Consider the following 12,321-nt stretch of genomic DNA (forward strand, 5'->3'; position numbering starts at 1 on the left):
TTTGCAATTGTGTTTCTAAGAATCGACTACTCTCAGCAAGTCTCAGCCTAGGCAGTCCCAGCTCAAGAAGACCTCAGACTCAGCAGTCAACACCTTGATTGAGCTGCTGGAGAACGTGATAGTAGGCAGCCATCCCTGCATTCACGCACATGGAGCAGTTCATAAGCAGGCAGCATGGGGAGTTTTATTAAATGGAATTTGATGGTTGTTTTCCAGTATTGGATCTCAATAAGCAGTTTAAAATGGCTTATCAACCTAATAAATGGATGGCTAAAATTAGTGAGGTTTTTTTAAAAACAAAAATAACAATGACTCAATAGTTTATCAAAAGCAAAAGAACCAAGTGAAAAATGAGGCATCAAGCATGCAGTACATCTTTCTTATCATTAAATCCAATATGGACAATTTCATTTTAGTGAGGATAAACTCAGCCATTTCATTAAGTTATTTTTACTAATTTGAATGTATACATTTTAATAAAGTTTTACAACATGCTTTTTGGGGGGATTTTACTTTTTTTAAAATATATTTTATTGATTTTTTTTACAGAGAGGAAGGGAGAGGGATAGAGAGTTAGAAACATTGATGAGAGAGAAACATCGATCAGCTGCCTCCTGCACACCCCACACTGGGGATGTGCCCACAACCAAGGTACATGCCCTTGACCAGAATCGAACCTGGGACCCTTCAGTCCACAGGCTGACGCTCTATCCACTGAGCCAAACAGGTTGGGGGGGGGGGAATTTTACTTTTAGAGTTATATGTTTAGTACTTATTGTGATTATTTAAGTAAAATGATCAAACATTTCTCAACACCGAAAATCCTGAGTTATTATTTGTTCTTTAACCAAAGACCATATAGCAAGTTTGTAAAACACAGAACCAGAAGGCTAATTTGTAGTGTTTTCCAGGTGTCCACATTTCAGTACCATCTCCCATCTGGACTGAACTGTCAGGCCCACTTTTCTCCCTCCCCAACGTGGTCAAGAGCATGCCAGTTAAACCAACCAGACAGAGCCTCAGCTGACAGACTTCTACCCTAGTAAGTACTAGTGAAATGTCAGCAGGTTCATCTAATAAACAAAGTGCAATAAATGAAGCACATGAATTAATATTCAACACTCAATGGCAAAGATGATTGGGGGCATTAGTTGGTAGAGGGCCAATCCGGTGGAGCTATGAGTTAATGAATAGAATTAGAACTGTCATTGTAGGAATCTATCTATATGAAAGCCTAAGTGACCATCACAACTGAACGGATGACTGAACAGGCTGCATGGGGTGACCAGGCCGGCAGGGGGGTTTGTGGGGGACGACCAAATGACCAAGCAGCAGGCTGTGTGGGGCAACCCAGCTGGCAGGTGGGGGAGTTGGGGGTAATCAGGCCAGCAGGGGTAGGGGAGGGGCCGTTGAAGGCGATGAGGCCAGCAGGCAGAGGCAGTTAGGGGTGATCAGGCTTGCAGAAGGGGGAAGGTAGGTGCAATCAGGCAGGCAGGCAGGTGAGCAGTTAGGAGCCAGGGGTCCAGGATTGTGAGAGGAATGTCCGACTGCCGGTTTAGGCCTGATCCCCGGGACCGGGCCTAAACCAGCAGTCAGACATCCCCCAAGGGGTCCTGGATTGGAGAGGGTACAGGCTGGGCTGAGCCCCTCCCGCCCCCCCCCCCCCCCCCCCCCGCATGAATTTCGTGCGCCAGGCCTCTAGTTGAGGTATAAAAAGGGTTCTTCTGGAAATTTCTGACAATCAAATTTAATGTGGCCTATTATAAATTTAAGCCCTTCCTAAAGTTAATAAACTGAATTTGTTACCCAGTTGTATATGTTTTTACTATCAAACAGCTTTTAGTTTTCTTTGACTTTTATGGGTCTAACCACCTCTCATTCTCTGGCTACATCCATCTCTGCCTCTCTTGTCCCCAAAGCCTATTGTCCTTATGTGTGTACACTCAGACACACATGAGTCCTTGGGGAAGGAAGAGATTGATAAAGTATATAAAATACTCAAGAACAATAATGAGAAACAAAATAAAAACTAGAGGTAAGATGAGAGTGAGAAAAACTGAATATGCCTTGTTTTCTTTGGCAATGAAGTAAAATATTTTACAATCACTGATTTTAGTTTCTAAATTCATATTTCTCCTCTGAGCACAGATGTAATTATTGAGTAGCATTTGATTTTCTCTCCCCTTACTTCATCCTTATGTAACTTTCCACTGACCCCTGGAATGACTAAGCCATCTCTCTTACTAGAGGAGATCCTGAGTCTTCCAGGTTATGGATTGAAGAAGCAACATGAAAGGACACTGGTGTGTTTTCCCCCCAATCTCTCTGACATTGGGAGGCTGATTTATGTCTGCCCATTGGGGAGGGATGCTTAGTGGACAAAGACAAGTAGAATAAATCGAATTTGGCCCATGACTTGGTGCTGTCTGAGCTTTGTAGTCAGGAAAACAGAATGTTCATTTGTGTATCTTCAAAGACGTTCTCAAGACATATCATCCCATAACTTTCCAAGTGAGTAATTTGTATTCTCAAAGGCCCTGTGAGGAATGCTGTACAGAGTCACCTTCAGAAATGTTCAGGCAACAGGGAACAGGCTGGGTTCTTCAGAGGGCACATGGCTTCCTTGGTACTTCGTCAAAGTCCCTTGGGAGATGGGCAACACCTCCTCCAATAAGTTGGCTCTTCTGCTTAACTTGAAGTTGTTCCTTTCTTTCAATGCCCCAAGGTTACCTTTGAAGCAAAAGTATAAAGAATTATTTTTTTTAAGTTTTTCAATCTTTACATTTTTTTTAGCCTGCTTATTGGGAGGCTAAATGAGAAGGGGTTTGTACAGAAATGAAATAACAAAAATCTAAAGCCCATAGCTAAGGAGCTGTAACATTTCCTATAGTGACAAGTTAATGGATTGCTCAGCTTTGTTATAGGAGAAGAGGAAAGGCAAGTCACTAAATCTTTGTGAGCATCATCTGTAAAAAGAAGATAGTACATAACTGAAAACACTGATAGATGCATGGCTATTGTGAACATAGGTATATCAGGCAGCTACTGCTTTCTTGGTTATGTAAGAAAACAACCATGTAGCTTATTTAGTCTAGGCTCAGCTGGAGAGTTCTTCTGGTTTTAGCTGGGCTCCTTTATGAATCTGGAGGTACTGTCAGATCATCCAGGTGTCTCTGTTTGTGGCTGGCTGCTGACTGGGACAGTGGTCCATATGTCTCATCCTTCAACAAGCCAGCCTGTGCTTATTCACATGGCAGGCTCAAGTGTCCCAGAGGAAGAACAGCACGCAAGGCCCCAAAGGCCTAGGCTCAGAACTGGCACACTATCCTTTCTGCCATATCCTATTGGCCAAGCAAATTGTACTTTCTGCAGAGGGGGCTGATAGACTTCCACACTAATAAGTACTTCATTTATATTTGTGCTTCATTTATTATTGCGCTTTGTGTATTAGACAAACGGTCTGACATTTCACAAAGCCAGCCAGATTTAAGGAACTAGAAAATAAGCTTCACCTCTTTTCTGGAAGAGTTGAGAGGTCATATGGCAAAGGCCATGGATATAAAGATGCATGAAAACATATGGTTTTGTAACCTATCACAATAATATCAACACTAATAAAAGAGAAAAATGATAATTGGCGTACAAGCTACCCTTTTCATTGGCTAATCAGGGCTATATGCAAATTAACTGCCAACTAAGATTGGCAGTTAACTGCCAACTAAGATTGGCAGATAACTGCCAACTAAGATTGGCAGTTAACTGCCAACAAGATGGCGGTTAATTTGCATATGTAGGCACAATGCAGGGAGGCGAAAGGGAAAGCAGGAAGAAGCCCCCTGCCACTGACAGTGATTGGAAACCCAGGGGGGAGCTAAGAGCTGGGGGGCAGGATCGGAGAATCAGGTGCCTTTTCCGCCCTGGCCAGTGATAGCAGGAAGTAGGGGTGGAGCCAGCGATGGGAGCTGGGCATGGTCGAAGCTGGCAGTCCCAGGAGCTAGGGGTCCCTTGCCTGGGCCTAAAGCGAAGCCCACGATCATGGGGCCGCTGCAGCTGTGGGTCCCCGCTGCCCGGGCCGGACACCTCAGCCAGAGGCGTCCTGCAGGGCCAGGGGCAGAGCCCGCGCGATCGCGGCACCCCCCGCTGCCACTGCAGGTCCCCGCTGCCCAGGCTGGACGCCTAGACCAGAGGCGTCAAGCCTAGGCAAGGGGCCGATCCTGCGATTGGAGGGTGATGGGGGTCAACACCTGAGGGCTCCCAGTATGTGAGAGGGGGCAGGCTGGGCTGAGGGACACTCCCCCACACACACACCCAGTGCACGAATTTCGTGCACCGGGCCCCATATATATATATATATATATATATATATATATATATATATATATTAGCTATATAATTTATTTCTTCATACTTAGCTCTATTTCATAATGGCTTAGAGGAAAAACAAATGCAATGATATTATAACATACATAGAAACTTAAAAATAAAAACTAGGAATAATACAAATAGGAATAGGAGGCTAGAACCAGGATTCTAAATAATAAACAATGAACTAATGCGAACAGTGAAGTTGTCTTCATAGAATCAGGGTAACAGGTTTTCTCCGAAAGCTTCCTAAATAAAATGACGATATAAGTTAAAGTAATGGAACCCTGTAATCATTACCTGCTTAGCATATATTTGGGCTGGGTCAAGAGCAAAGGGATCAGTGGTTTAATTGTCTAGGGCCCTCTCTCGAACCCGCTAATTACTACTCTGCAAGGACTTCATGAAAAGGCTGGCTGAGAAACTGCGATTTGAATCTAGTCTTGTATGGCCTTTCTTCTTAATGTTCTCAAATCGGTGCTTATGGTGCTTATTAGACAGAATGTGTTAATTCCTGTGAAAAGGGTGTTTTAGATGTTAATAATGTCACCTCCTCTTTCTGATTCTTTTACCTTAATTTATCTTGGTTCCCAAGAAATGTGAATAACTCACTTTTAGAGAGGGATTTCTTCTTTGATAGGTACACTCAAAACCATAGCATTTTCATGACATTACAAGGAATTGGTGAATATTCTGCATCTTGACCCATATAAGATTTCCAAGAATAGATTCTCAGCCCAAAGCAATGACCCTGCCCAGCACAGCAGAAGCTGTATGTGCCTGAGAACCTCTGACCTGTTCAGCTCTCCAGCTGCTTCTAAACCCCAGAGCATTTAGAGCATTTTGGGAAACAGCATCTTCCTTGCAAGTGGGGGTGCCCTTTGCTAAAACAGGTCTGTGGCCTGGTGACCCTGCAACATTTGCTGTCTCTGTGAAAAGATAGGTGACCATGTGGCTAGAAGGGCCTCAGTGCCTTGACTGGGTCAACATTTATATTTCTTATGCTCCTATGAGTTTTCTTGGCTCTGAGGATATAAGAGAGACAAAGTTGCTGCTTATATGGAAGCCAAGGGGGAGATAGATGAGAAACAATGAAATAAATGAACAAGACGAGTTTAGATCATGACACATGGTACTTTTTAAAAAACAAGGACGTTGTGATAGTGACTGTTGCTAGGAGAGTTGGGCACTATTTTGATCTGGAGCCATGGAAGACCTCACTGGTAAAGAAGATTTATTTGAACTGAGATCTAACCAGGTAGATTTTTCCAGGCAGAGGCCCAGAGGCAAGGCCAAACTTGGTGTATTGAAGAAACAGCAAAGGCAGTATGACTGGAGGTCCAGGAGAGAGGGTGAATGGGAGGAGACAAGCCAGAAGATGGGCAAGCTTCAGATCATGTGGGTCTGAGTAGGTCTTTACAGACTTAGTAAGAGGCTGGAATTTTCTTATTGGAAAATGTGTGTGTGTGTGTGTGTGTGTGTGTAATTATAAGTATATTTTCAAATTTAACATATGAACTATATAAATACAATTTTAAATCTAAAGGTAGCTAGCTTTGGGGGTGACTGACTCCTTGGTTCAGAACCACAGAATACATAAAAATTTTGCCTGCTTGAATTAATTTCCAATATGTACAGCTAACTCATATGTGCTGGACACATGTTAAATGAACTTTCCTTGAAATAAGTATGCTGGGATGGAGGCCTCAGGACCTATGTGAAGATAAGGAACACTCTGCCACGGAGTGGATCCAGCTTCATGGTGATATCTGAGGATCCCTCTGGACTCACATGTGCTCAGTGACTCCAGAAGCGGTCCCTTTGCTCTCAGCCTCCGTTCCCCTCCGTAATTTATTAGAAAATAGAAACGTACTTTTTAATTTAAGAGTCCTAAGTGGGTGATTTATGTTAGCCAAGCACGTGCATGTATCTATCTGTGTCATCTGTTAGACATTAGCTTGTAGATTCCTGAACTAGTCATGATAAACTTGGAAAATTTCTACTCACACTAGTGAGCTGTCCTGTAGCAGAATCAGTTTTCTCTGAAAATATAAATATGCATGTAGGAATTATGGAAATATATTAAAAGCTATAAATTTATTCATCCATTTTTACTGAGCAACTATGGGCTAGGAACTACGTGAAACTTAGGATTACAATTATAAAATAAGAAATGCATACACTGGCTTCGTTCACATAACAGGGCTTTCCAGATTTATCCATGTTGTAGTGTGGGCAGCACTTCATTTCTTTATTTTTAATTATATTTTTATTAATTTCAGAGAGGAAGGCAGAGGGAGAGAGAGATAGAAACACCAATGATGAGAGAGAATCATTGATCGGCTACCTCCTGCATGCTCCACACTGGGGATTGAAACTGCAACCCCAGCATGTACCCTGACTGAGAATCTAACCGTGACCTCCTGTTTAATAGGTCTATGCTCAACCACTGAGCCACACTGGCTGTTCACTTTTTATTGCAAATAATATTCCATTGGATCCCCTTTCATTTTTAAAGACCCTTGCGATTTCTAGGCCCATCTGGAGAGTCCAGGATAACCTTCCTGTTTTCAGGGCTACTATTCATCAACCTTGGCTGCATGTGCAGTGTTAATTCCCTCTTGCCGTTTAACATAACATAATCTTAGGGTCTGGGGGTTAGGATGTGGCTATCTTTGTGGTCGGGGGGGGGGGGCATTATTCTGCCTATCAGAGTGCCCAGCTCCAGTGATGCCATGTAGAGCAGAACACCAGTATCTCTCTCCCCAGAGACAACACTGTTAGTAGGGTCTCTTCTATCCTCAAGTCATATTCTATGCATATGCAAACAGCTACATGTTTTTTTAAAAAATACCAATAGTAACACATACACTATACTACATATTGTATATATGGTCTTTCACCTTATTTTCTGTTTTTTGGTTTTCTATTCCGAAATCTATCTTGGAGTTGTATTTAGTTTCCTAAGGCTGCTGCAATAAATGATCACGAATTGGGTGACTTGAAACAACAGAAATGTATTCTCTACAGTTTTGGAGGGCAGAGTCCAAAGTCAAGGTGTGGGCTGGGCTGTACTCCCTCCAGAGGCTCTAGGGGGAATCTGGCCCTTGTCTCTTCTACCTTTGGGTAACTCTAGACAGTCCTTGACTTGTGGTTGCATCACTCCAATCTGTGCCTCCATCTGCACATGTCTTTCTGTCCTTCTCTTCTCTCTGTGTCTGAGTCTCCTCTTCTGTCCCTCATAAGCACACTTGTCATTGGATTTAGGGTCCACCCAGATAATCTGATGATCTCATCTGAGATCCTTAGTTACACCCACGAAGGCCATTTTTCCAAAGAAGGTCACATTCGCAGGTTCTGTGTTTTAGGACACAAACACACCTTTTTGGGGACCACCATTCAACTTCCTACAGAGATCATTCCCTATCAGTATATGTTGCATATAGTCCTATTCTCTTAAGTAACTACATTGTAGTTCATGGTAAGATTATGTTTAAACAAGTGTTCTGCTGATGGAAAATTAGTTCTATTTAAGGCTTTCCTTTTAAATTAGTCCTCAAAATATTTTGAAATGGCTTACACAATTTCATAGAGGTATAAACTTTAAGAAAAAGAGGGTGTGTGGGATTCTGCTAAAGGTAGAAATAAGCAAGCGAAGGCACCTATGGGAGGCTCTCAGGTGTGTCTAATCCTGTTGAACTTGGAGGTTCTCTCTCAGTGAAGGAAGTGCTGAAGTATTCCAACAGGTTCTCTTCAGGCTATGAGAGGGGACCTGAGGTCATTTTTTCTGAGGGGATAAGATAGAGCCCTTGCCCGGTTCCTTCCCAGCACTCCCTACCACTTCCGGGCAGTGAGCTTGCCTCAACAATGAGGTCATGTTTACAGAGCGCTTGATCCTTGCAGAAAGAAAGGTCTGCGTGCAGGCCAGACATGCCCGCCTTGGGGGCAGCCTCCTCTCCTCCAGGAAGAACAGATGTCCTGGAACCTCCTTACTGTTTAACCTCGTGCTTGCCAGCGTGACATATGTCCTGCTCAAAGACCACACCGCCTTAGCTGTGCGGCAGCGCTGGGCTGTGCCACCCTCCAACATGACTCCAACTGCTGCATTTGATGCCCATATCTTTATCTCTCTACACATTTTACAAGGGAGACGTTTACTTTTGAGTTATAGTTATACTTCCCTCCCCCCTCAACACACACTGACCTTTAAAAGAAATCGGCCAGGTAAACCTGGGCTATTGTGTTTTGCAGGTAAGGCTTTTAGATAAAAGCCTGAGGTGAGACCAGCCTGCTTACAGTGGCTGCCCGCCCAGAGGCAGTTTGCACGGATTGTGTTACACAAAGGCATAATTCAGGTAGCCTCCACACAAGGGGATATTGTATGGTTGTTGCTTTGTTGGGAGGCCTGTTAATGGTTTACATGCACCTGAGTCCTCCAACTTAAACATATATGGTTCTTTTTGGCAGGAGTGACTTGGGGGACTTCTGCTTGGCCATCTGTCAGACTGAGTTTGTGGGAGACTCTAAAAGCTGAGGTGTAGGGGGCCTCCTCCCCAGCCTGCCAGCCTCCCCATTCTTCTACTATCTGTCTCCTGCCCGTGGAGCCACTGCTGGCTCCTGTGACTCCAAGCCCTCAGGCCCTGACAGGGCTCAGGTATAGCCAGTATCACAAGGCCTAAGGCCCGAGAGGTGGGGCGGTGGGCACCTCAACCCTGACAGGCAGAGCTGCCGCATCTCCCATCCCCAAGGAAGAAACTGCTTCAGCGCCAGTTAGGTGGGACTTTCTAGCTCTCTGAGAGCTAGGGTGGATTGTTGGATATTCTCTAGAGATCGCTCCATAAGACTTTCAGATAATAAAATAACACAACACCTGGTTACCCATGCTGCCCTCAGGAGGATGCAGCAATCTGCCTTCCTAAACAGAGGGAGGAGAAATCCTCTCACCTCTTAACTGCTGCTCGATGAAACTCTAAGAGGGCTCATATGAACAAAATGCAACCAAAATTCAGGGAGTGCTCACCAGTGTCCAGGTCAGGGCCAGCACCCTGCCCTTTTTGGGAGAATTTATCCCTGTCAATTCCCATAAGAACCCTAGGAGGTAGGCACTACAATGGACATCTTTATGCAGATGAGGAGTCTTTTAACGCACAGAAAGGTCAGGAAACTTGCTAATACGGGGCAGCTTCAAGGGTAGTGTTCATGAGCAGCTGGCCCCACCATGAGTGCCACACTCTTGTCATTGGCCCAACCCAGCCCTGTTGGGACACACTGACAAGGCCTGGAGTTGGCAATATGGGTTGGGGGTGGATAGAGGGGCCATTTCTCTGATTAAATCCATAATGTGAGGGTGACATGATACCTCATCACAGGCCCCATTCCCATGAGGCTAGACTGCTAGGCAGTTCTGCAAAAGGTAGGAGTGACCACTGATCTTTTCTTCTCTTAGCCAATAGGCCATTAATATTCTCAATGGCCTTTCTATAATCCACCGCCCCCCCGCCCCCCCCCCCCACACACACCAGAATGGATCTGAAAAGACAGTAAATGCCTTGTGTCAATTTTAAGGATCCAAGACCCTCTCCTTCTGTAGCTATGCTGGCCCTATTCTCTCAAACGTGAGCACCATGGAAAGCATTTTCCCTGCCCCTGTTGTGTGAAGAGATGGGGTCCCATTTGCACTGGGCCTCCTAGGGAACTCCCAGGCACCCTTTCTAGAATCATTTATCTCCTTGAAATTGTATCCACCATTTATGGCAGTGACTGGCACCATTAACAGTCAGCCAAGTGCTGTTCTCATCTGTTCTTTGGGCCCTAACTAGGGCAGCTACGTATGTGCTGGAGAGCATATTTGTGCAAATGAAAGGGAGCTGAGAGAGTCCATGTCCCCACATACTCCCTCTCTCCTCAGGAGCTCCAAGGCTCCCAGCATTTCTCCAGTAGATTCCATGCTTGGCTTCAACATGCTTCCCACCAGGCCTTTGTATCAGTTAAGACTGAGTTGGATTGCATGTAACAGAAACCCAAGGAGTATAAAAACAAGCAAGTTGCTTGTTTTTCTCATGTAGCAAGAAGTCTGGAGGTAGTCAGCGCAGAATGGAGGAAGCGCCCCACACTCATGCCCCTCTGCAGCCTCTTGCTCAGCACCCTGTGTGTGTGTTTTTGTCTTCACATTTATAAGATGGCAGCTGTCCCCCTGTTGCCCTTGATGTCTGCATTCCAGGTGAGAAGAGGAGAAAGAACTAAAGTCTGTCCATTTTTATTAGACAAGCCATCTTCCTGAAACCTTCACCCAGTAGACACCCTCTCCCATCTGACAGAGCAAGTTTGAGAGGGTGGTAGTTTTAACCGGGCCCATTGCTTCCTTGGACGAAGTCGGGAGTTCTTTTAGTTAGGAAAAGAGGGAGACTGCCTCTGAAGTGGAGAAGCAGCAATGTCTGCCATGCCATGTCCTGAACAGGAACATGTTTTGAAAAGTTAGCCTATTCTGCCATTAATACTAGAATAAAATTTGGGGTGCATTAGGCAGACGTTATTTTCCCTGAGCTAAAGCACCCAAGGACAACATAGGGACACTGGACTCTGTACAGTGGGGGTTGGTGAAAGGAAAAGATTAGAAATAGGAGACTAAAACTTTCTCCTGTTCACAAATTTGCTTGGGGTCGGCCTTCCTTTGGGAATGTGGTTAGCTTTCCTCTAGTCCAGGGTTTCTGAAGTTGGCACTATTGACATTTCAGACTGGGTAATTCTTGGATGTGGAGCTGTCCTCTGCACTGTAGGATGTTTATCCTGGCTTCTACCCACTAGATGCCAGTAACCCTGTTTCCCACCCCAGCTTTAATAACCCAAACTGTCTCCAGATATTGTCATATTGCCTGTGGTTAAGAATCACTGATCTAGTCTCTTCTATAGCACAGAAAACTGCTTAACAGGACTCGTCTATTTTCTTCTTTTGAAGTGAAAAGTGAGGAATTGACCTCCTCACCAGCAGTGGATGCTGGCTGGTCAAGTAGGGCAGCGGCAGGAGTGCCTCCCAGCAAGGTTTGTCCTGTACGGCTAGACTGGGTTTCTACTGGCTCAGCCAGGAAGGCACCTGCAGGGTGTCCTCCCCAGCCTCTTGTATTCAAATCCCAGCACCCAAGGGCAGAACTCATGGTAGGCAGAGCAGGCAGGCACCAGATTCAGCAGATAAAGATGCCCAGTTAGATTTGAATTTCAGATACACAACAAACAATTTTTTTAGTGTAGCTGGATTCCATACAACCGTAGGTGGGAACAATGTGTCTGTATTTTCAGTTCTGATAATTCCTGGGATCAACTTTTGCTGCCAGGTTTCATGGCACTGTGCACAGCCCATAGAACACTTCCTGTTCCTACTACCAAGTATGCTGGCAGCTAAAAGCTCTGAGAAGACCATCAGAGTCTGTGTCCTTGCTCTGACCTTGAACTCCAGGTGGTGCCAAGCAAAGTCATCAGAAACTCTGATTGCAACACTTATTTCTGCACCTTCAGATCTTGAGTGCATTGAGGCCCTTTCATTTTCACTGAGTAAGCAATCCTCTGGCTATGTGTTACCCTTGTTCTCCGTATCTAGGTGGCATAGTGTTCCCTGGGCAAAGGGGCAGGGTTGTGTTATCAGAGAACACCCAGGCAGCACCAGACTCTCCAGGGCCCAACTGCGGGCAATGGAAAGGAAGGATACTTTCCTTCTTCAGCTGGAAGCATTGACATTCGACCCGAAAGACTCTGAAAAGTCTTCCCACCTGAATGTTCCCAGATGGTTAGGCCCCCAGGGATGCTGCTGGGGAGAAATGCCTGTGACAACCTGTGCACACCAGAGAGCTGTTTTAGAGAACCACAGGGCCCATTAGCATGTTTTAAAAAATTAAGATACCAAGAATAAACTTAACTAAGGAGGTAAAAGACCTCTACTCAGAAAACTACAGGACTTTGAAAAAAGAG

This window comes from Myotis daubentonii, chromosome 4 (genome assembly GCF_963259705.1).
Source record: "Myotis daubentonii chromosome 4, mMyoDau2.1, whole genome shotgun sequence".
NCBI lineage: Eukaryota > Metazoa > Chordata > Mammalia > Chiroptera > Vespertilionidae > Myotis > Myotis daubentonii.